This window comes from Camelus dromedarius, chromosome 7 (genome assembly GCF_036321535.1).
Source record: "Camelus dromedarius isolate mCamDro1 chromosome 7, mCamDro1.pat, whole genome shotgun sequence".
NCBI classification, from domain to species: domain Eukaryota; kingdom Metazoa; phylum Chordata; class Mammalia; order Artiodactyla; family Camelidae; genus Camelus; species Camelus dromedarius.
This window is the reverse complement of record NC_087442.1, coordinates 81,134,792-81,162,791: the sequence shown is the minus strand read 5'-3', so window position 1 is coordinate 81,162,791 and position 28,000 is coordinate 81,134,792. Positions and strand designations below refer to the sequence as shown.

The following is a 28,000-nucleotide window of genomic DNA, read 5'->3' as shown; positions in this document are numbered from 1 at the left end:
ACCTGCCTGAAGGAGGCTGGGAAATATTTAACTGGAAGTGCAATCATTGGTCCCTCTCCTGCCCAGTGAATCATCGCCAGGAGGCTGTTGCCATGGAGAGCCGTAGGTTTTCAGATTCTGCACAGAAATACACAATTTTATGTGATGATTACAGTGATGATGATGATGATGAATGATGGCTCAGGAAAATATAGAGGGGCTCAGAAGAATGAGCGCAAAGCACAAGAATAATCTAAAACTAAGGGCAGAGTTCGTGGACATTGCTACCAGGGTATCATTTATTCAGAGATGTTTATTGGACACCTATGATTTTCAGGCCATGCGTGGTGGTGGGGATATAAGAGTAAAGAAAGAAATCAGACTATCATGGAACTTTCATCATCACGATGGAAGAGAGAAAAATGAAAAAATAAAACATAGGCTGACAAATGCTGAGACAGAGGAGGAGATGAGGGGATGGAATGTGTGCACACATCTTGGGGTGGCTGTTCATCTGCTCAGTGGGTGTCGGGGAAAGAGACACCTAGAAGATAACATTTAGGCAGATTCCAGTGGCTAAATGGAAGAGTCATTTTTTGGGCAAACAGAACCGATTATTTGACTTTCTCATTGTTTCTGTTCCCAGCCCTGGAGCTCACCTAGGGCCCCTTCAGTTTCAGTGTCCTCAGTTTCATCACCTACAAGAATCGTACTGTTGAAGGGTCAGAGGTCATCTTCTGGTTGTAGGACTGAGTGGACTGAGACGCAGGAAAAGTTCATGGCCGGTGCAGACCTCCTGTGCCCTCCTCTGGCCTGGTCCCAGATCCCCTGCTCTGTGTGCTGCATCGTTCCTGAGGAGTGAGTCCCGCTTCTTCCCAAAACACCAAGAAACCCTATCCAGAGCTTGTGCGTCAACCTCTTCAAAATAAGGGCCTGGGGTTTGTTAATTCAGGTCAAGGAGCTGCAGTAATGGTAGGGAGCTGGCAGGCTTCCAGAGAGGGGGCTGAGGCCTTGGGAGAGGAGAGCCATGAATACGCTCTTTGTTCTTTTCACTCCTTACGTTTGACTTCGGGGGTGTTTGCATTTTAGTGTCAATGATACGGAGGAAACAGGACTCAGTCCTCTTACTCAAATGTGCTTTATTAAAGCAGATAGATCCCTTTACCTTTAAGCTAAATGCCCATTGCACACCTGTTGGTCCACTATTTGCAGCCTTGCTTTGGCTGTCCCTGTCCTGACAGGCATCCCAAACTTTGGGGCAGCAGTGACCACACCACGTGAATGAGGACAGACTTCCTGATGGATTTCCTGAGTAGCACACACACCTTTCTCTCCACTTGGCCCCTTCCTCAGGTATATTTAGGTCCCACCTAATAGGGTGCGAGAGTCTGGGACATAATTTTATAGGTGGGCAATTGGGTGGCTAAAGTGCCTTAGAACTCCTGTTCCTAAACTCCTTTGTAACTGTGTGATGTTTTATTTGGTTTTCAAAGTTCTTCCCTGTATTTTCTCACTCATTCTTCATAATAGGGTTGTTGGAAAGGTTGTGCTATTTGATAATGTCTCTTCTACAGATGAAAACTCTGGTCTCTGGGAGGCGGGGTAGCTAGTCCAAGGACACACGCAGGTCATTCCCAAGCTCTGAGTGACATCCAGTTCTTCCGACTCCCGATCTGTTGCTCTTCAGTTGCATCTCAAATGTGCAGAACCCTAGGACTGGATTCGGGCCACAGGTACCATTCTTGCCGATGGGAAACAAGTCACCTTCTTACGCACCTTCCACCCAGGGAGTGATTTGCTTTCCCCGGACCCATAAAGGAGACTGCAGATGAAGCTGTTTCCTGTGCAGTGAGATGTGAACACCCACCCATGGTGAGAACGTGTGACACCAAGACTTTCATTTCCCCCCGTTCCCCCCGAGGAGCCCTCCACCCAGGCCTTGGCCATGATTCCACCAATGCTTCCTGACTCAGGAGCTCAGCTCCACTGGTGAAGGAGCCTCCAGCTCAGCTTCTCAGGATAAGCAGGGATGACAGGACATAGCCTTCGCCCACCGTAACCCTGCTTTGTCCTCTGTGCAGTGAGCGCACAGCACGCAGGATCTGGACACACCCAGGGCTGCCAGCTGCCGGGTGGTGGGGAGGGCTTCTGGGGAATGAAAATCAGGGTGATGAGGTCCACCTCGAGCCTGGCTACCCCAGTGGTCCCTGAACCAGCAGGGCAGCATCGCCGGGGGTTGGCGGCTGGAAATGCAGAAACTCAGGCCTCATTCAAGACCTCTGGAATCAGAATCTGGATTTTAACGAGGTCCCCGGTCCTGACTCCTAATCCTGTCCCCTCACGTCCTTCACTTTCTCTCTCTCCCCACTCCTCTGTATCTCTGTGTCTGTCTATCTCATGACACAACTCACAACACGCTTGCTCTTGAAGACACTTCTTGAATCCTTACAACTTGTAGATATGTTTTCTTTCCCTACTTTATAGGCAAAGAGAGAATTCTTTACTAGGCTGACAGTGCCAGTCAGTGGGGCTGTGGCTGTGTCTGGCTCACTCCAAAGCCACATCTCTTCCCTTTGTCACCAGAACTCTTCCATACGAGGCCTCTCTGGCCCAGCCTTCCTAGGGAAGCTTTCTCACAGCAGGAGAGAAGCAGTTCTTACCCGTCCTGCAGGCCCACAGCTGTCCTCTAGCAACTCAGGGCTCCCCCTCTGTGGTCACAGAATGGCAGTTGCCTCTTTGCATAGCTGGAAACATGTTGGAAATTTTACAAATAAAATAAAAGCATTTACCAATGAGTGAGGAATTACAAAAGATTAAGAAACCCAAAGCACCATGATCCTATTACAGACACCATGCTCTTTAGAGGGTACAGATGGAGCTCACACAAGTTAAACCATCTGGTACAACACAGTTGCATCCTACTTCCTGGATCCATCCTGGTTTTCTCCAAGCTTCCTTTTCTGTTTCTGAGAGAGAGAGGGAGGTTGCAAAGTGCATCAAATAAGCTTTCAGTTATAAGAATGGCTTCCACACAGGCCCCAGACCATCAACAAAAAGCATTTATTTTATTTCTATTGGCTTCTCTGTGGGGATAATAAATAAGATGTAAAATCATGGTCCCTGCTCTAAGAAGCTTACCATTTCTGGAGGGAGTATCCAACAAAGGCCTGGAACTCATCTTGGAACACCAAGAAAGAAGTGTGTAAATGTTCTCCATTTATTATTTGGCTCATGGGTGGGTGGTCCGTCTTCTTCATCGCTGCTTCCTCAAATCATAACTGACTCTTACAAACCAGCTGAAGTGGTATCTCCTCCACAAAGCCCACTCTGAGCCCCACCCCCAAAGTCAGAGGACTCCTTTTCTTCTGAATTCCCCACATACACTGTCCCTTGGGAGACACTTCACAATTAAATACAATGAGTCCCCAATGGGGGAAAGAATGGGGAGGCAAACTCCCTGAGAAGCATCAAATCATAGCAATAAGGACCATAAATGCCCTTCAGTGAGAACTTGTAACCTGGACAATTTAATGAGTCTTTTCACAGAATCTCATTTGTGGTAACAGTCATCTCATATGCCCCAAAATCGTGGTGTAACTTATCAAAATCACACAGACAGAAGGTCCCATATTTTAACTCGTATCTGTTTTGTTTATTCCAAAGGCCCTGTTCTGACTCTCCAGTGCCTCCTGATAGTTTTCAAACCCCTGCCCAGGCCCTCCTCTCCCTCCACCCCACCAGCCTGGCTGGTGGCCACCCCCTCATGTCCACACACACTCTTTGTCAATCACTGAGTCCCGGGGTTGGTGACAGCAGCTGCTTCCCTCTCAGATGCTGAGGACCACTCTCTGACCCTCTCCATCTGCCTTATCCCTTCTGGTGGGTTTTGTACCCCCACAGGGAAGAAACTACCTTTTTTATTTATCTGCCTCCTTCCACATACACCAATCGCAGTGGAATCTAGAAAGATGTCTTGCTTCTGTCATTTCTGTATGAGTTTTTTCAATAGGATTTTTGAAGATTGGAAAGAACATAAAATAGACAGATTACATAAATGAAAATAATATAAAGCACAAGGGCTAACGTTTACAGGCAAAGAGAGGCTTCCGGGAGGAGGTGACGTATTTCATTTCTTCTGTCTGGGAGGACCCCGACTTAGCAGAGATGAAGGCAGAAGGCAGTCTAGTTGGAGAGGATTGCATAACAGTCTGATGTGAAACATTTCTCGATGTTGATGAGAAAGGACGGCGCTGATAGATTTCCTGTGACCGTAGCACAGATGAGCAAGAACGTTTAATTCCTGGAATTTCTGTGTTCCATCCCAGGGATTATTCCTTGGGCCATTATCGCTTCAGTGGATGAAGGTACTTGCTAAAAATAGGCTACTAATGTTTTCCTTAGAGTTACAGCACACGTCAGAAGAGACTAATGACCCAACGCTGCACTGTTTTCTTTTCATTTCAGTTGGCCTCAAACAAATAAACCCGATAAACATTATCAGAGTCACATATGCTCATTAAGGGTTATAGTCAGTGGCTGTGTTTGTTTTACTGTGTAATAGATGATGAAACCATGGTGATGAGTGGAGTAAGCCGGGATGGTTTTCATATTTTCCCATCTTAACACTGGAGACTGGCTCATTGTTTTTTCACCGGCTTGTATTAGAAATAGAACAGCTTACTAAAACAGTTACTCATTTTGACATGCCTTAAAGCAGTCCGCACTCACGTCTTCTGATCCGGTTCAATGATACATGATGGATGTTTGAAAGGGGTCCTTAAATTTAGCACTGAATGGGGAAATAAGTCCTTTCAGGAGGTAGACAACTAGTGTAAAAGCCTTCAATTAAGAAGCAGTATTCTTTAACAACTTACTGATTCTCCATAATTGACGACTTTGCTGTTAATCATCTTATGGGTTAGAAGACAAAATTTGTCTCACGCTATATAAAATTTATGTTAGAAAAGGCAAGATTTACTGTATTGGCCTACTGTCTTTTTTTTTTTTTTTTAAGATTTCAGGCCAGTAAAAGAAAATAATCTCTGTAATTATTTTTTAATGAAAATACTCCATGAAATTCTCCTATTGGGCCCTTACGGCGTTCACGTTTTTAAAGAGACTGTGGGAGAACGGTAAACCTTCTCATTCTTCCATAAATTGTCACCAAAATGGTAAAACTGCACCTGCAGCCTGGCTGTCTGTAAGGTCTCCTGTCCTCTTTCTGCTCTAATTCATTCTTCTGTCAACAGAGCGGTCATTCTCAGATATAGTCCCATCACACCCCTCTTCCGCGTGAAAAGCCTGTTAACATAATCCAAGGTCTTTGCATGATGTCTATGACTATTCGTATCAGGGTCTGTTTTAGCTCCTTTTAAAATTCTCCTTTCACTCTTTGATTAACCCCCTCCTATGTCACTCACAGTCATCCTGAACTTTGTAGGTCCTAAAACTTGCAGACTTTTGACCTCCAGCTACAAAGAGCCTCCCACGTAATGTTCTGGTTACACTGTTTTCATTACGACTCCACTCAAATACTTCTCTTTATTTCTTTCCAGATTTACCCCCAAAACATCTAGTCAGTCCCTTCTCTGTGCTCCTGTACCACACTCTCCAGGCATTCATAACATGACATTTCCATCATCCTGCATTTTCATTCTGTTTTCATGTCTACCTGCTCCCCTGACACTGCCATACCACCTGCTAGGGATTTTGTCTTTTTTTTTTTTGTAAGTAAAATCTCAATACTGATACAAGTCCTAGCCCCAAGCAGGTGCTCCATAAATGTCCGTTTACAGCACAATTAAATAGATGAATCACAAACTGCGCCTCATGAAGGAGGAACACACCCAACCCAACGCGTATGTCTTGTAATGCCCTGATGCTACCTGCTGTTTCAGACAGGAGCTCCAGACCGAAGCCAGCGATAAGGTTCTGCAAAATTGTCCAAGTAGCTTTTAGTTTCTAGTCCAAACCACATATGCCCAAGAGAGAATCAGGAGTGATTATTTGACTAAGCATCGCTCATTCTGCCCACATAAAAGCGGTGTGAACACATCCACTTTCTTCTCTGAAAAAGTTCCTTTGAGTCTCTGCTGAGACGTATTTGTTTAGAACAACAAAGGGTGATTAGCACATCACCAGCCAGACAGCAGGAATTGTGTTCAGCAGCCACTTCCACTGGGACACAGGCCTGTGGTTAGTTTCCGAACAGATTTCAGGGACTCGCTTTGGCAGGGGAGGTACAGTCTTCCAGGGGAAGCTGCATAGGACCAAAGAAGACAGCATCGCACTTGAAATTGTTAATGGTTCCACCAACAGCAGCCAGATCTGCTCTGCAGTTACATGCTCAATGCCATTTTAAAATGGAAGTCATCAGGTGGGGTGGGTACAGCTCAGTGGTACAGCATATGCCTAGAATGCACAAGGTCCTGGGTTCCATCTCCAGTACCTCCACTAAAAAAAAAAAAAAATTAATTAATTAAAAAAAAAAAGGTAGTCATCAGAATTTAGTTATAGAAACATAGAAAGATACAGATGGAAGGAACCTTAGAGATAAATCTGTCAATACCCTTTATCATTCAAACGTGGATGTAATAGCGTGGAAACAAGTCCTATTTGTGTGGTCTGCTTGGGATACAGGCAAAAACTTCTGTGAAAATAACACAGAGAGGCAGAAGTGTGATGGAGTGGACCAGCCACCAGTTCTGGGCTCAGAGGAGCCTGGGCTCATCACTTATCACCTGCACAGCTACAGAAAAGTTACTTAACCTCTTCAAGGCTCAGTTTCTTCAGCTGTAAAAAGTACATCCTGCTAGCTACTTTAGAGGGCGGTGGTAAGGACGAGAGATTCCACACGTGGAGCGTCTAGCCCAGTGTGTGGAGAAACAGGGGTCCTCAGCAGCTGATGCCTATTATTATTGCAGTGGGAATGGGGGAATGTGAATCCTATCTGGGGTGGGCTTTTGTCCTAAGACTACACAACATCCAAATCTTCTTAGTCTTTTGGGGGAACCCTGGGTGAGAGGATGAAGGCTCATCTCCCATTACGGAAGTTCTAAGGGAGGGTCTCTGGCAGCGGGAAGGTGGTCATGCGGTGGAAGTCAGCCAATCAGAACTCCTGCCCGGGCTCTGAACCTGGAAGTGACTGTCTTTGGGGGCACTGCCCAGCCCCTTCCCAGGCTCCTGTGATGACCACATTCTCCAAGAGGTCCAGCTACCCAGGCTTCTGAGTTTCCTACCTGTGCCCTGAGCCTGACATTTCTGGGAGTTCTCTGATCTCCTCCAGCAAATTCCTCCTTTCTTTAGGTTAACTACACTTGATTTCTGCTATTTCCTGTTAGTAAGGCTCTCATGATAGATAGAATTCCACTAGAGGCAGACCAGCTCTTAATCCAGTCTATTCACAGTCCACCATGAACACATGTTGTGCCCTATTATTTCCTCAGTTGTCGCCATGGCTTAATTTTCTGTGTTCGTGGAGAAAGTCAGTCATCTGCAAAAAGGAGAAATTACGGATGAACCACAAAGTTGACTTGACTTCACAAGATTAAGCCATTCTATCTACAAACCCAGGCTGAGAAGCATCGCTGTCTACTTGAGTTTAAGGGTCTGATCTAAATGGCAGCAAGAGTGGAAGTCCAGACAATCCAGTCCCACTAAGGGAGAGCCATTTTCAAAAGAAATGGTCCTCTGGTGCAAGCTTCACTTTGTGCTCAGCAACCAGTGATTTTCCAATGTTTTCAAAGATGGAGGGGGATGGATGACAGATGTGTTGGCTCTAGAAACAACAAAAACAGCTCCTTAAATCACCAAGAAGAGGGGGTCGGGGTGAGGAGGCAACGCAATACAGGATAAATCAGGAGGGAGTGGGCAGGCCTGTCTGTTATGATTGAGGGTTAGCAAGGGCGTGATGTCGCTGGTAGCAGTAAACAGGCCGGGGGTGAGGAGACCTTGGACCACAAGCTCAGCCAGAGCAGAAGACTTCCCTGAACCCCACCCTGAAGGACAAGGATATACAACCAGGATGATGAAATGCTAACAGAAACTCAAATGGGGCAAGAACGTGAAGGCACATACAAATAAATGTAATAAAACAAAGTGAAGGAAATAATGAGTCAGTATCCTGTGCTGAGTTCCCCGACGGCAGTGGTTCTCAGCATCTCTTGCACATCAGAGTTATCTGAGGCTCTAGTTAAAAATGCAGATCCCTGGCCCTTGTGCCCAATAGGGGCTGCTCTAAAGCAGCCCTTTGTGTGGAGCCTGGGATGTGTATTTTTAACTGGTCCAAACGCGCCTCTCATGCAGAAGAGCCCAGGAAGGCTGCGTAGTGTCAGTGGGTTCCAGTGCCGGGTCGTATTGTCCTGGGATGATCTGCTTGAGATGAAGACGACTAACATGGCAGCATACTCAGGGGTGACCTGAACTCATTTGTGAAAATTCTAGTTTTCAAGGTAGACGTGTAATGGGTGAGGGTACAACCCAGTGATGCTACTACTAGCCATCAGCTACTGAGTCCTCACTGGGCCTGGCACTGCCAAGTGTCCACACTCATATTAAAAAGTTTGCTCTTCGAAGCAACTTTATGGGGCTGGTTTTATTATTATCCCCATTTTACAGCTGAAGAAACTGATAAACACGGAGGAGGAGACTTTGGGGCACCACATACTGATGGTTAATTCTGTGTCAACTTGACCAGGCTGCAAGGCCCTCGGACATTTGTTCAAACATATCCTGGTTGTGTCTGTGTGGAGTTTCGGGACGAGATTAACCTTTGAATCAGCAGACTGGATAAAGCAGTTTGCTCTTCCTAGTGTGGGTGAACCTCATTCAATCAACTGACCTGAATAGAACAAAAAGGCTGCCAAGAGAGAGCTTCCCCTGCCTGACTGTGTGATCAGAGACATTGGTTCTCCAGGCCTTGGTTTGGAACTTACACCATTGACCTTCCTGGTTCTCAGGCCTTTGGACTCAGACTGGACCTCCTCTCCTGGGTCCAGTTTGCTGACTAGAGATCTTGGGACATCCAGCCTCCAGAACTGTGAGAAAATAAATTTCTGCTGTTTTAGCCACCCAATGTCTTGTATTTTGTTATGACAGCTTGAAGAGACTAAGATTTTTCTACTGAGAAGAGGGTTGTTGCTGTAACGAATACCTGTTATAAAAAGGCTTTGGAACTGGGTACTAGGTCGAGCCTGGAAGAGTTTTGAGGTACATGTTAGACATATGGACATTGGTGGGATTATGGGGAGGTCTCAGACAGAAAGGAGGGGCATGTTATTAAAAACAGGATGAAAGGTAATCCTTGTTATAAGGAGGCAAAGGTGCTGGCCCACACTGGCACCCTTATCTCAGACTTCCAGCCTCCAGAACCATGAGAAATAAATGTCTGTAGTTTAGCATAAATTGTCTTCCAGTCTAATTTGATCTGGCAGCCCAAACAGACGAAGACACATACCCAGGAAGTGGTAGGGCTGGGATTGGAAGTCTGATTGGAGAACTTTTCCCCTGGCCAACTTCACTACGCTATCAATAATCCTTTTGCCAAAAGACCACTAAGAAAGCAAGCTTTCACCTTTCTCAATGTACGTTTCAGTCCCCAACATCTCCCTTATACCAAAGGATACAAAAAAGGTGGCTTGATTGGAGGTTCCAAGTGCTGGGATTTATTCTTCCTTCCGTCTCTGAGTGGTGGGGCAGAAACATCCCCACCTCTCCCCCTATGGAGCTGTATAGACAGGCCACCAAGGGAAGGAGCAACTAAATCTCTCATGTCTACACGACTTGACCATGTCACCAACACCTGTGCTGAAATGAAGTTTCACCAGATGCATCCTGGCCCCCGAGGGGCCTGCACGGCTGCAGCGTCTCCAGGAGGCCCAGGGATGATGTAGGCTCCAAGCCGCTCATCAGGCCATCATGCGCTGACCTTCTGTGGTCTGGTGAGTGCACAGCACTTGGAGAAAACACAAATACGTTTTTAGTAACTACATCAAGGTAAAGCATTTTGGTACAAACATTCCTGGTCTTTAGATTAGTAAGTCCAACATATCAGATTGACGAGTATTCGGGGGCCAGGTTCGAATCTAGGGGAAGAGTTGGTGTGTGGCTATAAGGTAGCATGACAGGAGCCACGTTTCTCAAAAGAGGATAAAAGGATCCCAATGGATTGGGTCCCATTGACTTTTGGATGTCTTGGAGCTTGTAAACAGGAAGTGCAGACAAGGAGTTTAATATTTTGTGGAGACACAGGTGGAGGACTGTTAGGGAGAAGGCATGGGGGACAAGGGGCTCTAGATGTATGGAGCCCTCCACCCTTACACCCACCCCCCATCAGGGACGGTCAGCATGGACTATGCAAGACAGATGACACGACGGCCAGCAATGAGAGCTGTCCGTCACGCCATCTTCATAAATCCCAAACCAAAACGCTTCCAGCCATTCAGTCCTTCCCACACAGGAAGAAGATGGTTGGAGAGCCTTCACTCAGCCTGCAGTGTCTGTCTCGTGCACATTTCAATATCCTCATCTCATGCCTTCTCTCCTTTTCTAGCTTTGTCCCCTTCACACCCATCTCCCCTTGGTTCCTGGAGCGTGTCTGTCCTTTTCTGCCCCACAGCCTTGACAGGTGCAAGGTTTTGTTTCAGACTGGACTGCTCATCCTCTTGTCCTTGGCTTAGCCTTATCCTCCTGGTCTTGCTACAAACCCCCCAAACCAAGTCTCACTCCCTGCTTCTCTCAGCCCTGCAGCCATAACTTCCTCTGCACTTGCGCATCGTGAGATTACCTTGCCTGTCACCCACCTAGACTCTGAGGCCCAGGAGCACAGGGGCCACGGAGAGAAAGGTGTTGCTGCCAATCAGAGCCACAGTGTGCATCCGGGTGCTAGGTGGAGGGGCACACCTGGGGGCTAAGGATCAGCCCGCATGCCCCGTGTCACCGAAGAATCCCCGGAGCAACGCTGAAGCCCTCCTTCCTTCGTACTCCTTTTCCCAGGGACACGCTAGACCTGGTTATAATCAGCACGTGCTCGCTGCATTGTGAATTTGCAGAGACTCATGAAAGACTTTAAATAACCTACCCCAAGGGAAGCCTGAGAGGAGCGAGGCGTTGGAAGTGACATGGAGCTGGGTCCTGGGTCCTGCCCCTTTCACCTTGTTGCTTCAGCCTCTGGAAGTCAGATCAGCAGCTCCCTTTCGCAGATGATCTGCTGTGTTTGCTGTTACTATTGGCTTTGCAAACTGTTCCCTTTTCTCTCCCTCCCAGCAGTAGCCAGAGTATCGACCAGTCGGCCCTTGAAAGAGGAAGCCCGTCAAGGTGTTAGTCTGCGGTTGGTTGCGTGCGTGGCTGGGCCCCCACCTCGCACTCACTCCGTCCCGACAAGTGCCGAAGGTGGAAACGTTGCTAGACAGTCTGTTTCGGAGAGGGATCAACCTGTTGCTGAAAGATTTATCGCCAGGGATCTGTGAGGTAGGAGAAGACCTTTACTTGAACCAAAATTGGTCATTCAGAGTTAATTCTGTAACCTGATCATTTATTTACATCTCACACACCTTCTCCCAAGAGAAGAGGATGCATGTGGGACCATTACCTCATTGAACGTAGCGTGGTCAAGTGACTGTCTCCCTGGACAGCCTGTTAGAGACTCTCGCATGCAGCTCGTTGGAATGCTGCTTTAACCCTTTGGGTTCTGTGTGAGCTCCAGTGAGCAGGGGGATGCCAGGTTTTCCCTTCTCAACTTGCATACACTGCAAATGGGATTATGAGACACAGCTCTTGGTTCTGGAAGACATGTGCTCTGTACACATACGACTCTCTCCCCAGCCACTCATGAAAGAGGACATGGCTGGTGAGAAGTGACAGAAGGCCTGGAAGAACCAAAGATAGGTTATGGGAAAGAAGATTTTGGGGGTAAATATTAATGACATATGTCCGTGAGATCAGATTCAGTTACGTGAAACATATCAATGACCACCAAAAATAGTCCCAGCTTGGCACTGTTCTAAAAATCATAACACACTTTCTCTGTACCAAGCTTTAGGCCTGTCAGTGTGCTTATTCCATTTTCTCATTTAATCCTTGGCTATTTCTAGTCTTACTTCACAGATGAGATAATGGAGGCTTAAGGAAAGATTTGCCCCAAGTCATGGGCCAGAGCTGGGATTCAGGCTTGCTTTTGGATGCTAAGACAGACCTCTGTTCTCCAGGGTCCCTAAAACCACCTCAGGAGCATGCTGAGGACATCAGAAGGCAATCTTGGGAATTGCTTTCCGTTCCTGTGTACCCACTCAAGGTTAGGTGGACCCACCTCAAGGCTCCCTGGCTCAAAATGACTCTCCTTCCTCTGAAAATAGCCATCAGTATGTTGGGTGACACCTCACCAATGAACAATCCAGCCTTGACCCTCAGCAGAAGTCCCCCTAATCATGATTGGTTCACATAAGGAGGAACACTGCATCCTGGGATGACTTTTTGGATTGGAACAAGGTGACACAGCCTTGAGTCTCCATGAAGCTTACTGAAGGCTGAGAAAGAAATGCCCATCAGTCTCTTACTGCTAAACTCTCAGAAGCCACTCTTATTTCCCCATCTCCAAGTCCTGTTTGGGATTCTCCAAAATCTTCCTCTTCTTCCTTGAGATAGTGTGAAAGAGAGGGGACGTCGATTCATGCCACACACACTCTCAGCCAACTTCATCCTTACCTTCCTCTTATCCTTGCATCTAAGGGTAGCTATACAACGCAGTTCTGGCTGAAAAGATGTAGGCATCACTCCCTGGGCTGGATTCTGGGTTCCAAAATAAAAAGGCAGAGATGTGCCCCTCCCATTTCTGGCTGACTAGAAAGCAGATGTTATGCCTGGACGGGCAGAAGCCACCTGAAAAACATTAAAAAAAAAAAAAAAAAAAAAAAAGCTACAGAGCTGAAAGATCATTGAATCCGGATATCAGCCCTGGACCGCCTACCTTAGACTCTGTAACATACATAGACAGGAAAATACGACTGGTTTACTACCCTGTGAGTTGGGTTGTTCTGATATTTGTGAACAGAAGAAGCAGCTTCTTGAGCATAGAAGTAACAGGATCTTGCACTCCTTTCAAGCATATGAAACCGACTCAAATGATTTGAACATCTCAACTGTGGCACGGGGCCCACAGAAGCCACGCACATCTAGGGAGTCAGAGGAACACACTATATATTCAAGAAAGATGGTCCCTGAGATGCCTGCTTCTGAATTTTTATTCCTTTACAGACAGGAACTCAATGAAGATCTCTTCAGGCTTCTTTAGGTTACTTGAAAGGAAATCTATAGAAAACTGGGTAAAGAAGGTTATTGTGAAGATAGAAGAAATGTGGAATGACCTGGAAAACTGACCAGACACTATAGTCAGTTGAGACTTCATTTACTACTCATTCATTCATACGTTGATTTATTCATCTTGAGACTAATATTTATTGACCACAAATAGTAATGCCAGGTGCGTGGGTTCCATAGTAAATATGATTTATCTGCTTTCAGAAAACTTTAATCTAGAGATTGCAAGGCAGATGATTCAGCAAGTACTTCCTATTAAATTTTGATGAGCATCTGGATACTTGGGATCTGCATAAATTTCACAGAAAAATGGAAAAAAATAGCTCAGCATAGCTAAGAGCCCACATAATCAGCTTTTGGGGGGTTTGCCTCACATTTGTGTTTTCTCAAGAAGAGATCTGAGAGGACTGGTCTGATACCCAGTAAGGGTGACATGCCACCCTTGGACACTTTGACATGTCATCTCAAAGGTGACTGGATTCCCTCCTGCCCCATCATAGTGACTCTTTCTGGAGTGTTTACATGACTTTGTCCATCTGCTCAGGCTTCCATGACAAAATGCCACAGCCTGTGGGCTTCAACAACAGAAATGTCTTTTCTCACAGTTCTGAGCACCAGAAGTCCCAGATCAAGGACTGGCAGGGTGGGCTCCTGGTGAGAACTCTCTTTCTGACTTGCAGACAGCTGCCTTTTTGGTGCGGCCTCACATGGTGGAGAGATAAAGCTCTGGTGTCTCTTCCTCTTTCTATAAAGGCACCAACACTGTCTGATTAGGGCTCCACCCCTATGACCTCATGTAACCTTTATCAGCTCCTCTCAGGCCCTATTTCCAAATACAGTCGCATTGGAGGTTAGGGCTTCAACGTAAGAGTATTTGAGTGAGGGACACAGACATTCAGCCATAACAGTGACTGATCTTCCCTGCCTGGAAAGCACTCTTTGATAACATTACCACAAGACCGGGAAGAGAATTAGAGCCACTTTTCTTTGAAGGTGGTTCTTCAGGCACTATCGACTTTTCCTTCAAACATTCCAGTAGCAAATGGTGTGCTTCCCTGGTATGGGGACAAAAAATAAGCCACCTGGAGGGCAGAATACTCGGGGCCTCCCTCTGCAGAACTCAGCTTATCCACATCAAGGAGATACCACACCCGCCAACATACATTTCAAGTGATGTGTTTCCAATGCCAGGATGTGCACGACAAGCCACGGAGAGCCACTGCTGCGGGACACAGGAGAGGGGGCTCCCCGTGAGATACAAAGTGCCTGGGGGTCTATACTTGGGTCTCACACACCTAAATAAACGCAAAGGCTTTTCAGGTGGCTCTCTAATTGAGGTCAGAGATTTGCATTCTCACTTAACAGAAGAGGAAACCAAAAAGAAGTGAATACACCAAAGTCATAGGCAGAGTCTGTGATTAAAAACAGAGTCTCTCAGGCTTTCAAACCACTGGCTCCAGCCACTACCAGGACACATGCACCAGAGTCCTAGCCCAGGGGAGGCCTTGGTCCAAGGACAAACTTTTCCTCCTTATTTAATTCTCTGAAGGTTCAGTCTCACTTTTAGCAGCATTAGCTACTGCTCAAGGGTCCTCTCCCAAAGTTTTCCTACATATTAAAGACAATACACCTGGAAAAGAGAGAGACACTGAGACTTTCAACATCAAAATTCAGATTGGCATAAACCAAGAGCCCCCCAGGGAAGGACAGTAAAAAAGTAAGACTTGCATACTTCCACATCTGTTTTCAATGAGACTTATGTCAAATAGTTTTATTATTTGACAAAAGCAATCCAAAGAATTATTTTGTTTTTCGGGATGCCTTGAAATGTCATTAAAATTCACCTACCAGTACACGGACACGACATACTACCTGTCTGTAGTGTTAGATCAAATGAGAAAACAGGGGCCCGGGCCTCCTAAGTAGGAAGAGACTGGACCCGCAGGCGGGGAGAGCTGCGATTGTTGCTTTTCTTAGCGTTCCTGTTCCCACCAACCTGGGGCAAGCAATCCATTTTCAGCTTGACACCAGTCAGGAAATGGCTCTGCTGAAATATCCTCCCTGTTAATACAGGTGAGACAGATCTCTGGAAAAGCAGAGAACACCAACATGGGCCTGAGTGCTCGGAAGCCAGAAGTCATTCCTGGGCCAGCAAGGGAACAGCAAGAGTCATTTTACAGACAATTGAGAAAGCAAACCTGCAGGAGTGGGTTTCTAGAAGGTCATTTGGTAACAGGTACAGAAAGTCTACAGGAGGGCAAACTCTTCGGTTGAGTCATTTCATTCCTTTGAATTTACCCTGAAGGTATTTAAAGGTTTTAGAAAAGGATGCTTATTGTTTAGAGATAGTCCTTCATGGTTCCCCTGTGCTCTTACACCCCTTGCCGGGTCTGCCAGGAACGCAGCATCCTTACAACTCTTTACCTGGGCCATTTCTCAGACTTGTGGTTAAACCAAGTGAGCTTGAAGGATGTGGTGATGTCTCTTCCAGGGGGGAAGAGCGGGCTGGCTTACTGCTCACACAGCAGAAGTAGATTCCTTATGCTGGATATCCTGCAGCAGCCATGCCAACCCTCGGTGTGCACAACATCCATCTGGGCCCACGGAATCCCCACTGTGGGGTTTAAGGGCCAGTGGAACCAATGCCATGTTGCTGTTCATACTGCCTGCTGTGCTGCAGGCAAAGTCCCTTGTCTCTGATCCAGGAGTCTCGTGTCTTCTGCCAGCATCTACGACACAGCACCAGGCTTACTTCTGAGCTGGTAAGTAGGGTACAATCAAATTCCAATTCTGATTCTTAAGACAGCATTGTTTAGTCAAAACAATGAAAGTAAATGGTTTCCAAGGAGAGACTGATTAGATCAATTATGGTGCATACATACCCAAAGTATGGTGCAGGCATTTAAAATGACTTCAGAATGCATACTGATTGACATGGAGATCATGTAACAATATATTTTTGAGTGAAAAAAGCAGCTAACAAAGAAATGTGTATAGAAGTCCTACCTTCCTGTAAGGGTATATGCACTTTTCTAGATGGTTCTATACCCCCCCCCAAAAAAAAGTCTACAGGAGCTTTCTCTAGGAGGTAAACTGAGGAATGAGTTTTATTTATTTGCTTTTTCAGTGGTGTGGTGCTCTCCTTCCTACAGTGAGCATGAATAACAAAATAACAATATTCATTGAAAAAGGACAGCTGCGAGAGAAAAAGGAATGTGACAAAATACTTGTACTTTGTATTTGATATGCAAATACAGAAGGGAAATGCAGGTAGAAGTTGAGATCTCCGACACGCTCTTCGTGTGGTACAGCTGATGACCCACAGATCCTAAAAGTGAAGAAATCATGGGAAAGTCCTTTATCAGACACGATCTTCTTATAACACCTGAAGATGAGTATCAGAACCTACTTTTTAGGATCTGAGATGCTGAATATGCCCAGTGTTTAAATGGACATTAAGACAATCGGTCTTAACTATTGTGACTAGTTATTTTGTGGATAACACTACAATGAATATGGGAGTGCAGACGTCTCTTCAATATATGGTTGTCATTTCTCTTGGATATATACCCAGAAGTGAAATAGTCAGATCATATGGTAGATCTATTTCTAATTTTTTGAGGAACCTCCATTCTGTTGTCCATGGTGGTTGCACTAATTCACAGTAGCACCAAGAGAGCACAAGGGTTTCCTTTTTTTCCTCATCCTTGCCTAAACACCTTTTGTCTCTTTGATGATAGCCATTCTAACAGGCATGAGGTGACATCTCCTGATGGTTTTGAGTTGCAGTTGCCTAGAGATTAGTGATGTTGAGCACCTTTCCATAAGCCTGTTGGCCATCTGTATCGTCTTCTTTAGAGAAAAAGATCTATTCAATTCTGCTGCTCATTTTAAAATCAGATTGTTTGGGTCTTGCTTGTTTGTTTTTGCTATTGAGTTGGATGAGTTCTTTATATATTTTGGATATTAACCCCTTATCAGATATAAGGAAATAATTTCTCCCATTCAGTTGATTGCCTTTTCATTTTGTTGATGGTTTCTTTTGCTGTGAGGAAGCTTTGATGTTTATTGCAGCGTTGTTCCCAACGGCTAAGAAGTGGAAACAACCAGTGTCCGTCAATGGATGAATGGATAAAGATGTGGCATATATATTATATACAATGGAATATTATTCTGCCACAAGAAGGAAGGAAATCCTGCCATTTGCAACACCATGGATGGACCTTGAGGGCATTATGCTAAGTGAAATAATCGAGTCAGAAAGGTATGGTGTCACTTATATGTGGATTATTTTTTTAAAAAAGAGTCAAACTCATAAAAGCAGAGAGTAGGAAAGTGGTTGTGGTTGCCGGGGCTGGGAGTTGGAGGAAGTAGGGCAAGCTTGCTCAAAGGGTGTAAACTTTCAGCTATAAGATGAATGAGGTCCGAGGAGCTCATGTAAACCATGGTGACTGTAATTGATGGCACTCCATGGAATAATTGAAATTTGCTAAGAGAATAAAACTTTAATGTTCTCACACACAAAAAAATGATAAATATATGAGGTGATGGATGTGTTAATTTAACTAGGTGGGGGTGGGGAGATCTTGCTCAATGTATACGTGTATCAAATCACCATGGTGTACACTTCAAATATCTTAGAATTTTACAGGCCAATTATACCTCAATAAAGCTGAAATAAAAAAAAGACAATCTGCCACCTTTACGAGTTATACTGTAATTCATCCATAAAGTCTGGGAGTCAGCCCTCAGTCCCACTGACTCATGTCTACAGGGATCCTTTTTAAAGCTCTGAGGTCCCTCCCTCCCAGCTCATCTCGCTGCTCTGGCCAAATCTAGCGCGTCCCCATCATTGTCCTGGAGAGTGCAGTCATCTTTGAACAGGTCTCTGTCTCCATCCCACAACTCTCTAGCCCATCTATGACTCCGCTGCCACATTTATTTTCTAAAATAAACCCCACAAATCAGAGCATGTCACTCTTTTGCTTCAAATGCTTCAGAGCCTCCTAAATACTGGCAAAACAGTCCCCTGTAATCTGCCCCTGCTCCTCACCACACCTCTTGGTTCTGGTCCCCCTCGCCCAGCTCTGCAGCTTCATTCCTTTGGCTTTCTTGTCCCTTTTTTATGGAATGCCCCACCCCACCCTGTCAGGCAAATGCTTATTTCAAGACTCAGCTCCTCTGGGATGCAAGTCCCAGTGAGATCATATGCAAAGTCATCGAAACACTTACCATCCTGGGCTTTTATCTGTGTCCCATCTTTCTCTCCTATTGGCTTATGAGCTCTTTGAGGGCAGAAACCATATCTTATTTATGTTTATATATTTATATTATCAACATCTGGTCTACACTCGGCACAAAAGGGAGTATCTATGGATTAAAAAAAAAATGCAGTTAAAACTTCAGAGCCTGAGTTCACTCACACTCATCAAATCCTAATTCTGAAACATTCCAAGTTAAGAACCCCACCTGATGGACACTGAATGTGTTGCCATCAATATTTTGCTGCCCAGAAAGGAACACACTGGGTGATTTTTACCTGCAAAGGATGCTGCTTTGGAAATAACCTGTTTCTGTCTGACACAGGGAAGCCCCGCTCTGCTGCTATTGGAGGAGGTGTCAACATCACTGGGACAAAAGCCAGTGGGAAAAACTCAGACCTTAACAGCATGTGATGCTTTGTAAGACGATCTTAGAAACTGCACATACTAGGATACTTTAAACCTTCCTTATAATTTATTAATGAAAACATTCAAGGACAGAAACAAATGTGAACTCAAGCAAATCAAAGCAGCTGTAGGAAATAAAACAAACAAAACCCTTTAGACAGGATTACGGGTCCAATAGGATGTGGGCCTGAAGCTGGACAGCAGGTTTTTAGATTCCACTTAAAATGTACCACTTGGGATTGGACTCTGAAAGATGGGCCACCTGTAAGTTTGAAATATTTCTGTATTTCTGCAGGATGATCCCTTATCTTAAGCCAGGCATAACATAATATAGTGCTTCCCAAATGGTTTTAAAACATCAAGACATATCCTGTGACTTGATGGGACTTGATAAGCCATTTCTAGCAGGAGGCGTCTTACCAAGAAAGGCTCTGTAACAGCTAGCAGCAGTGGAGTTCACAGAGCTCTCTCCTAAGTCTGGAGCAGGGCGAGCCATCCTGACCGCAGTGTTGCCCTCTGCCGGCCTCCCAGCCAATGAGAGCCGGAGCTGGGATGCTGGGTGGCACTGGCCTCCGGGAGTTGCCCAGGATGCACAGAGCTGCACGCAGGCCACCACACGGTCTCACGAGGAGGGCTTTAAACTCAATCCCAAATCCCTCCCTCCCTAGTGAATATTCAGCCCATTCATTTCTTTTTTTTTAAACTGAAGTATAGTTGATTTACCGTGTTGTGTTAGTCTCTAGTGTACAGCATAGTGATTCAGTTATACATATATTATTATAGGTTATTACAGCTATTGAATATAGTTCCCTGTGCTATACAGTAGACCCTTATTATTTATCTATTTTGTTACATAGTATTTTGCACCTGCTAATCCTAAACTCCTAATTTATCCCTCCCCACCGCTTCCCCTTTGGTAACTGTAAGTTTGTTTTCTATGGCTGTGAGTCTGTTTCTCTTTTGTAAATGAGTTTGTTTGCACCATTGTTTTAGATTCCACATGTAAGTGCACCCATTTATTTCTACACCCCAGATAATCAGCTTGCCAAAGAAACTCAGGGCTAGCTACTCACCTGAGTCTGCCTCCTCTCCCCTTGAGAGCATGCCATAATAATAAATCCTTGCTTTACTTGCTTGGTCTCCCAATTCGAAGTTACAGGCAGATGAAGAGCATGGTTCAGTTTGTGACCCAGTCTATGAGTGCTGTAAATGATTTGTTGTAAAAAAGTTTATTTCATAAATATTTCACTGCTATCTAGATCATCTCACCTTATTTCATTCATTCTAATTTCACAAAAGTATGTAAAGAACACTTAAAGTTACAGACAAAAAGAAGAATTTGTTCCAACCCTTATCAGGTCCATTGTTCACAAAATGAACATGTTTTTCACTTGGAAATTTCCTTAGGTTAATGAAAGAAGAAAAAAATGGGTGGATTACATAGAAACCTATTGAAATTAGTAAAATTATGTTCCACAAGATAGAAATGGGCATCTTACACATTTTTCCTTCATTTGATTTCAGTCGTAGTTTCCATATTAGGGAAGAACAGTGGGGGGATGGCTTTTTGTGATTATTTAACACATTTCTATGTGAGAAATCACTGTGTTTTATTTCCAGAAATTCCCGTCATCTGGGAAAGGACAGTCAAAGCTGCATCGCCGGAATTTATACAATGTCAAGTTCATTTTGATTGAGGGTGGACGTGCGTGATGCCGGGAAATGGGGAGGAGGTTACTTTATTTTAATTGCTTGGGTGTGGGAGGATCTGGTTATCAGTTTCCTATGCGATGCACTCTGCGCTGAGGGCTCCTGTGCTTGTCTTCGCCATTCAGTGGAGATTCTGTGATTCTCTCGTTACTTACACGTCAGCTTGGTGACTTACAACAACACTTCCTGATCCAATCTCAACTTGCTCTTTTCCAGCCTTGACAGGATAACATCCCCGCCTCTGGGAGCCTGGCAGCCCCTTTCCCCAACCAAAGAGGCTGAGCTCTGACCAGTGCAGAAGCAGCAGAAGCTGCGGGAGACAGAGCACAGGACTCGGCAGGAACAGGAGAGAAGGCCCAGGGCGTGTCCGTCCTCAGCCCGTTTGGTCAATACAGAGCCTGTCTGAGTAACTCCTAAGCTGTGCTTTATAGACACTGAGCTTGGAGAAGGATGTGCTCGGTCATGTCCAGGGTCATGTGATGGTAAGCACTGAACTTTCCAAAAGAACCACGAGGTCTGATGGGCCTCCAGAAGCACATCTCTCTGGATAACAGATAAGAGTTCAATTAAACATCTCTGGATTGGTTGAAACAGCTTCTGAAACAGTTTCACATGTTTTCTCTCCATTGTTTTTCAGAAGCTCTATGAATCAAACCATGAATCTCTTTCCAGCGTGACAGTCTGTTGCTCTATGGTTAAGTCAAGATTTTAACCACTCTTTAATAAAGTCCTTAACTTCTGAAGGGGCAAAAGCGGACAATCCGTTACGAGTAAGAAAATACTACGATCCTATGATCATGAATGGATGTCCAGAGTATGATGCAAAACGGTGTTGCTTATTAGTTTGTTTTCAATTTTTCCATCAATGCAGATTCCTCCTCTGAACTCCTCTCTCCTGGTCTCCCTTCAGAGTCCTTGTGTCTTGCTTTCCTTCTCCCGGAAACCTGCCTCCCAAACATTACCCACCTGTAGAAGCTCCATCAAAACTAAGGGTCCTATTCGCCCTTAAGATGCTTCAAAATTAAAATGCACACGATAAACCTTTTTCTTTCTAATATTGCCCAGTTCTATGCAAATGGGGACCCTGATCTCTATTCTCTGATCGAAAAGAAAGAGAAATTTCTAAATAAGAGGGTGATGGAAAAGGAAGGGAAAGGAAAGAAAAGGAAAGAGGGAGAAACGGTGGAAGGAAACTCTGTTTTGTGCTGTTTGAAACGAGGTCATTACCATGCATAATTCTTACAATTATTTTTGATTTCAGTCAACTGTCCTTTTTCGGTCATGGCATCTGCAAATTAGTAAGGCTGAGCTAATGTAAGTGACTTTAAAAATAACTTTTATTTTTCGGTTTTTTTTTTGTATTACAACGTAGGATTCAATCTCTGGCAGTAGCTGAATGGATTGATTCTATATCCGTTTTTTCAAAAACGTCTGATTTGTCTTGCAGAAGTAGAATCGAAAAATTCCTGAAACTTAAGCCAACCAAAACACAAGAGTATTTTTTATTTTGTCTCCTGTGTTTTAATGCGAATACATACTACTTTGAAAGAAACACTACATGCAGCCCAATTAAATAAGTCACAGATTTGTCATTAGAAGTTGGCCAATTATCATGCTGAAGTGAAGCAACCTTTACTTTGAAAATTACCAAACATGGTTCTACTTTTTAATCATTATTATGTATCTCTGCCTCTTTTCTCAGAGTAATTGACCAGGGTAAGACTGAAACAAATTCATGAAGAAAGGAAAAAGAGAAAGAAAAGAAGGAATGATGAAAATAGAATGCAAATACACAGGCCACATGGGCTCACATGGTTACAAACACAGGTAAGTCTGGCTCTAAGTCTCCTGGGAGCCAAACCAAAAAAAAAAAAAAAGTCTTATTATTAGATATGAAGAAACTAGTTCTTCAGGGAAGGAAATGTATTTTTTGTGTATTAATTTCTCAAAGAAATTGTACTGCTGCGGCCTCATTTGGGAAACACTGAGTAATGTCATCGGTGTTCTCAACCTGCATTCTACAGGCAAGGACGCCACGCAGAGTCCCCCTTAAAAATCAGGGCATGGCCGGGGGAGGGTAGAGCTCAGTAGCAGAGGGCATGCTTAGCGTGCCTGAGGTCCTGGGTTCAATCCCCAGTACCTCCATTAAAATAAATAAATAAACAAATCTAATCTACCCCCCCAAATCTTAAAAAAAAAAAAAATCAAGAGCGTAGCATTAAAACAGAACCTGATTTAGGCAAATGTAAAGTCCAAGAATGAAGCTTGCTGTGAGTCCAGCTTGAGGGAGGCATGAACGAACTGCCTACCTGTAGACACACTTGTTGAGAGCAGATCACAGGCGGTGACTATTGCCTTTTTGGCGGGGTGGGCGGGGAAGGCCAGTGGTATGAGGAGGTAGTTGCAAGCAGGTCCATTATCTAGAGCAGAGAAACTCAACCACAGCCTGCTGGGCTGTTCCACTCCCCGTCTAGGGCTCTCCCACCTCCCCACGGGTAAATACAGACACAGCTTCTCATCGGAAGTTACTTCCAATTGAGTACGCCCCTTCTGCAAACAAGGAGCACATTCTTGGGGCCTGGGAAGTCGGGGTCACTCCCGTGGGGTTACATAGATTGAGATGGGACAGCTCTGGGGGCCAGAGCGTCCTCACTGAGCCTGCATACCTTTGATGCGGTCTCACCACGTGAGCTTTGTCATGTGGTGCGACTGGGTCCCAGCCGGGTGCCTATGACATTTGAGGCACTTGCCTTGACTGTGCCTTCCTGAACCCCTCTCCAGAATCTGGATCTCAGAGCTATGTTCTTACTGATCAGCACAGTCAACCCTGACGTCGCCACAAAGACCGGATACACTCCTGATTTTTAGGATGCAATACAATGTTTAAAATTAAACGTGTATAAAACCAAGTTCCTTTCTGCTTCCCTTTACATACTGTCCTTTTGAACTAATGGGGCTTTCTTTCTAGCCCCAAAAACCTTCCCAACCAAGAACTAGATAAGCAAGATCCATGTTTATTCAAACATAGTGAGACAAATCTTTATCAATTTATGAATGATTCACCAACAGGAAGTGAATAAGGAGGTGCCTCTTGAAAGAAGGTTAGTAAGACATTCTAATAGCTTCACGACAATGAGGATATACTACATAGCATATGACACCTTTCTGAGGATTCCTAACACCGCTTTTTCGATTTGTCACTTAGGGGGCTGGGAGACATCACTTCGAGATGAAGGAAAAGCAGGTGCTCTTCACAAGCCCAGGAACTCTCTCCTGACGCTGGCCCTCATCAGGACAGTCAGTAAGTGAATCAGTCAGTTTCACGTCAGTGTGATCTAACCCTGCATTTGACATCGCTTTGTAGTGGATCAAAATACTGAACAGCATAAAATGTTGTTGGGTTTGACCACACACTTTTAACTTCTGCCTCGATGCTTTGGACCTGCTCCTCGATCATCTGGACGCATACGCCCTGCCGGAGAGAATGGAGGGGACAGGGGCACACTGATGGCTGCGTATGACCAGAACGAGCTACCTTAGGGTATTGATATAAGCAAGTACTAGTTCCCTGTCCTTGTCCCACAGAGTGACATTCAACATTATTAAATTGTGAATGCAAATAAATTCGGAAAGGGGTATTCCATTTAATTGAACACAGCCCTCCTTAAGGAGAACAACCCCAAAACATTTTTTTCCAGTACAAATTGGCTCCAGGTAAGTGTGAAATGAAAGCTGTTCAGGTTTCCGGAGACAATTATATTTATTTAAAAGTGGAGGGAAAAAAGTAATTGATGTCAAAAATCTATCTAACTGGAGTCTAATATTGATGTAGAGTAATGCAGTGGTTGCATTAGGAAAAGTAAAAAATCAGTGAAAAACACCTCTGTCTCATTAGGAAGCTGATACGGGATGGGACACATTCTTGCCCAGTGGGCTGAGGAGCTTGGTAACAGCTTACACTTGGGCAGCCAGTGATATATTTATATTTGCTAAAAAATATCTGTTATTTCTGGGTACACAAACCAAAATAATTGAAAATATAATAAGCATAATATGTACATGTGCGAATAATTCAAATGATTAAGAATTAGATGAAATTTGAAATGGTATCACTTAGAATTAGGAACTTATGAAAGCACAGGCTGGGGATGCACAACAGCGTTTCTTTGTTCGTGTGAAACATCCAGCAAAGGGGCTGTTGATGCTGCAAGTACAATCCTTTTGGTTTGGTCAGTTTCTTCTTGGCCATTATTATAAAGGGTGGGACTGGAAATACACTCATATCCAGATGATCCTCCTGGAAACCTGCCTAAAAGAGCGATACATAGATTTGAAAATAAACAGGCTGAGGTCGGTTTGGGTAGAAAAGTTTCCAGGAGCTGATCTGTGACATTTCTCTTTAACAAGCGCATTGAACTCTGCCATGTTCCTTATCAAAAGTCAGCCTGGGGCCATTATGTGATCAGCCCAGGAAGGGCCAAGTCACCCACCTATTTCCCATTGAAGAGTGTACTGTTTTCATGACACTGATGATGGACTGTTCAGCTTAGGACTCCTCACCAGCAATGCAGGCACGCTGCCTTCCCAGGCAAAACTCAGTTTTCTTGAGCTTACTGTTATGGTTGTTGTTCTCGTTTGTGTGTGTGTGTGTGTGTGTGGCATGTCTTCGAAGGAGTCCACATGATAGGAGCTGGGAATTCTCGGGGTGGGGGAGTCTATTGAACTGGACATCACTTAATTTGAAAGATCTGGAGACACCAAGTGTCCACTTGAGGAAAGAGGACAGCAAGCACCCTACCTCTGGTCTGTATTAGACTCTGATGCCATTTGAAGCAAATATAGAAGATCTGGGGTTTTCAGAGCTCTCCCCTGCCTCTTCAGCAATAAAATGTGGGAGATGAAGTCCATCCCAGCAGAAGCCAAGGCCAGGGAGTGGACGACTGATAACAAAAGGAGAAAAGCAAGAAACAGATGACAGGGTCCTGGAGGCATCATGGGGTCCTCAGTGAAGAAGTCCTCGGTCACACTTTTTCATCGTCTTTAGAAGGCAGGGAGGGGTGCTGGTGTGAACCCACGTGCCTCCAGAGTCTTCACTTGGAGAGCACCAACGTGTGGACAAGAAGATGAGCCTTCAAAGGAGAGTTAACTTGGACCTGATAAATTTTACTCGAGTCTGAAGCCATTCAAGATTCTTCAACTATTTCTAAGTATTTTGAATTTACTATGTAATTTAAAGTGACCGGATACAGAGGATGTGGTGAGAATTTGCATCAAGTTACAGTAAACACGATCGTGTTATTTCCTATCATCTGTGTGTATGCGGTATTTTGCCCTTCTTAAGAAAGCAGCCCAGTCCTCCAAGAATAAACATTCAACTTCAGAAATCCTTAGGGTTAAGCTCATACAATTCAGGTCTGCCAACTCAGATGACTTGTCCTGTCACCAATGATGAAGGAGTATGACTGCTGTTGAACACTCACGAAACACAAATACATGTTTGTGAACCGATGCATTAAAGTTCTGGGAGAGCAGCAATGTTCTGCTATGCTAGGATTTTTTTTTTTAGTGAAATGTAATACTGAAAATTGTGTTTAAGTTATCTCATCTACAGGCATGAGAAAGATTGGAAGAACAACAAATGGAAACTCCAAACGTCTCCAAGTTGATGCGCCATATATGTGTAACGTTTCTCTTTAAAAATCTATTTTTAGTGCCACTGAAGTTCAGCCTTCTGAGTTACCAACATCTTTTAGATTCATGGGGCATTCAAAAGCATCTACAGTAGTATCTGCATCGCTTGGGTATCGTGCAAGACCTTCTCTGGTTTCAAACAGTATTGTCTGAACCTGGAAGCAAAGTGGAGCATCCTTCTAATGGCACTAATGGGGCTCCCCTTGCAAATACTGATGCCATTATGTGCAGTGACTGCTGCAAGAATAAACTTGTGTGAGAATAAAAAACCAAAAATGAATACAAAATCTATGTATTTCAAGTCCCAGCTTCAAAAGAAAGAGCCAGTAGCTCACAGCGGAAAAGAATGTGACAACGAATATATGTGTGTTCCTGTATAACTGAAAAATTGTGCTCTACACTGGAAATTGACACAACACTGTAAACTGACTATAACTCAATAAAAAAAAATGTTTGAAAAAAAAAGAAAGTAAGAGCCACGACCACTACAAGGAACAACCTTTGAAGCATGGAGTACAGATGAGGTGCTGTGTCCTTTTGTGGGGAGCTGTTTTTTTCCACCTCACAAACAGCGTAGAATCTCCTGGTCATCACTGGTAATTGGGCAACGTAGCATCAAAGGTTCCTGGGGGAGCAGAGTCAGTGCCAGATTTGACACTAAATCTGTTTGTTGGTTAAGTTCCAGTGTCAGTGACATGAATCACAGAATGATGAAGAAAGTCACCCATTAAATGTTGCTTCAGTGATCTGTCTTGCAGCCACCTTGGAACACAATCATGGGTGGCACTTCTTTTAAAGAGATGGCCCTGTTGACATTGTCATGTATAGAAGGAACGGCATGACTCCAACAGATAACGACACTAGAAAAACTGTCTTCTGTTTGGCATTCAGCTGCTGGTACACTGTCACAGTGCATGAGAACCTCCAAGACTCATGAGGTTTCTTTGCAGAAGCAGACCAGCCTTTGCTGCTCTCCCAGTATGATGACTATAGTTTGCCAAACACAGGATGAGACAGCATGTCGCCCAGAGAGCCACAGATACCACTGGTGGGGGTGTAGTGGCCCCTAAAGTCAGCTACATGTGGCACTTGCTGCAAGGTAAATGCTACCCACTGTTCTAACTCCAACTTGGGGCAAAGGTCAAGGGCATTTTTCTATTTATCAATTCAAAGCTCACCAGATCTTTCCCTGAATCCTGCTTATTTCTGGATGAAGTGAAACATACCAGCGGGTTCCTTCCGGGGAAGAAACAGTCATGGCGGACTCAGAGACTTAGTGAGGAAAGCCAGAGTTTTGTTGCTCCTTTACAAGCACGCGTGGGATTTCAGTTTTGCCCAAGGCTGCTGTCTCCGGCTCCTTGGCACAGACCAGGAACCCTGCCCCATGAGTCAGGGCCTGACTCCCGAAGCACGAACACTAAGGCGGGTTCCAAGAGCCACCTGATGGAGAACCAAGGCATTTTCTTCAGAAGTGCCCAGACCTCCGCAGGCACAAAGGGCTGAAGAAGTTCCTGAAATCAGGGCTTCCTCTACCAAGAAGGTCCGGCAGGACAACATCTTTACCCCTGGTCAAGTCTACAGAAACTCTGGGGTATGTGACAGTCATTTCACTAAGTCCAGAAGAGGCCCCAAGGAGACAT

General features: G+C 44.7%; 1 long non-coding RNA gene across 7 annotated transcripts in view; it reads right to left on the bottom strand.

Annotated features, from left to right (window-relative positions):
• Positions 1 to 3,028: 3,028 nt before the first annotated feature.
• Positions 3,029 to 28,000, bottom strand: part of LOC135321719 (uncharacterized) — a 63,720-nt gene continuing 38,748 nt past the window's right edge. For 2 of the 7 annotated variants that reach the window (XR_010381749.1, XR_010381753.1), the window contains exons 2-7: positions 20,033 to 20,162; positions 18,523 to 18,660; positions 11,567 to 12,852; positions 11,057 to 11,438; positions 8,913 to 9,931; positions 3,029 to 6,432 (exon numbers count right to left, since the gene is read on the bottom strand). This is a non-coding gene — a long non-coding RNA (uncharacterized LOC135321719). Of the gene's footprint in view, positions 6,433 to 6,479; positions 7,472 to 8,912; positions 9,932 to 11,056; positions 11,439 to 11,566; positions 12,853 to 18,522; positions 18,661 to 20,032; positions 20,163 to 28,000 lie in introns of those variants that run through there. The other 5 variants (XR_010381750.1, XR_010381752.1, XR_010381751.1 and 2 more) reach the window with 5 other exon arrangements.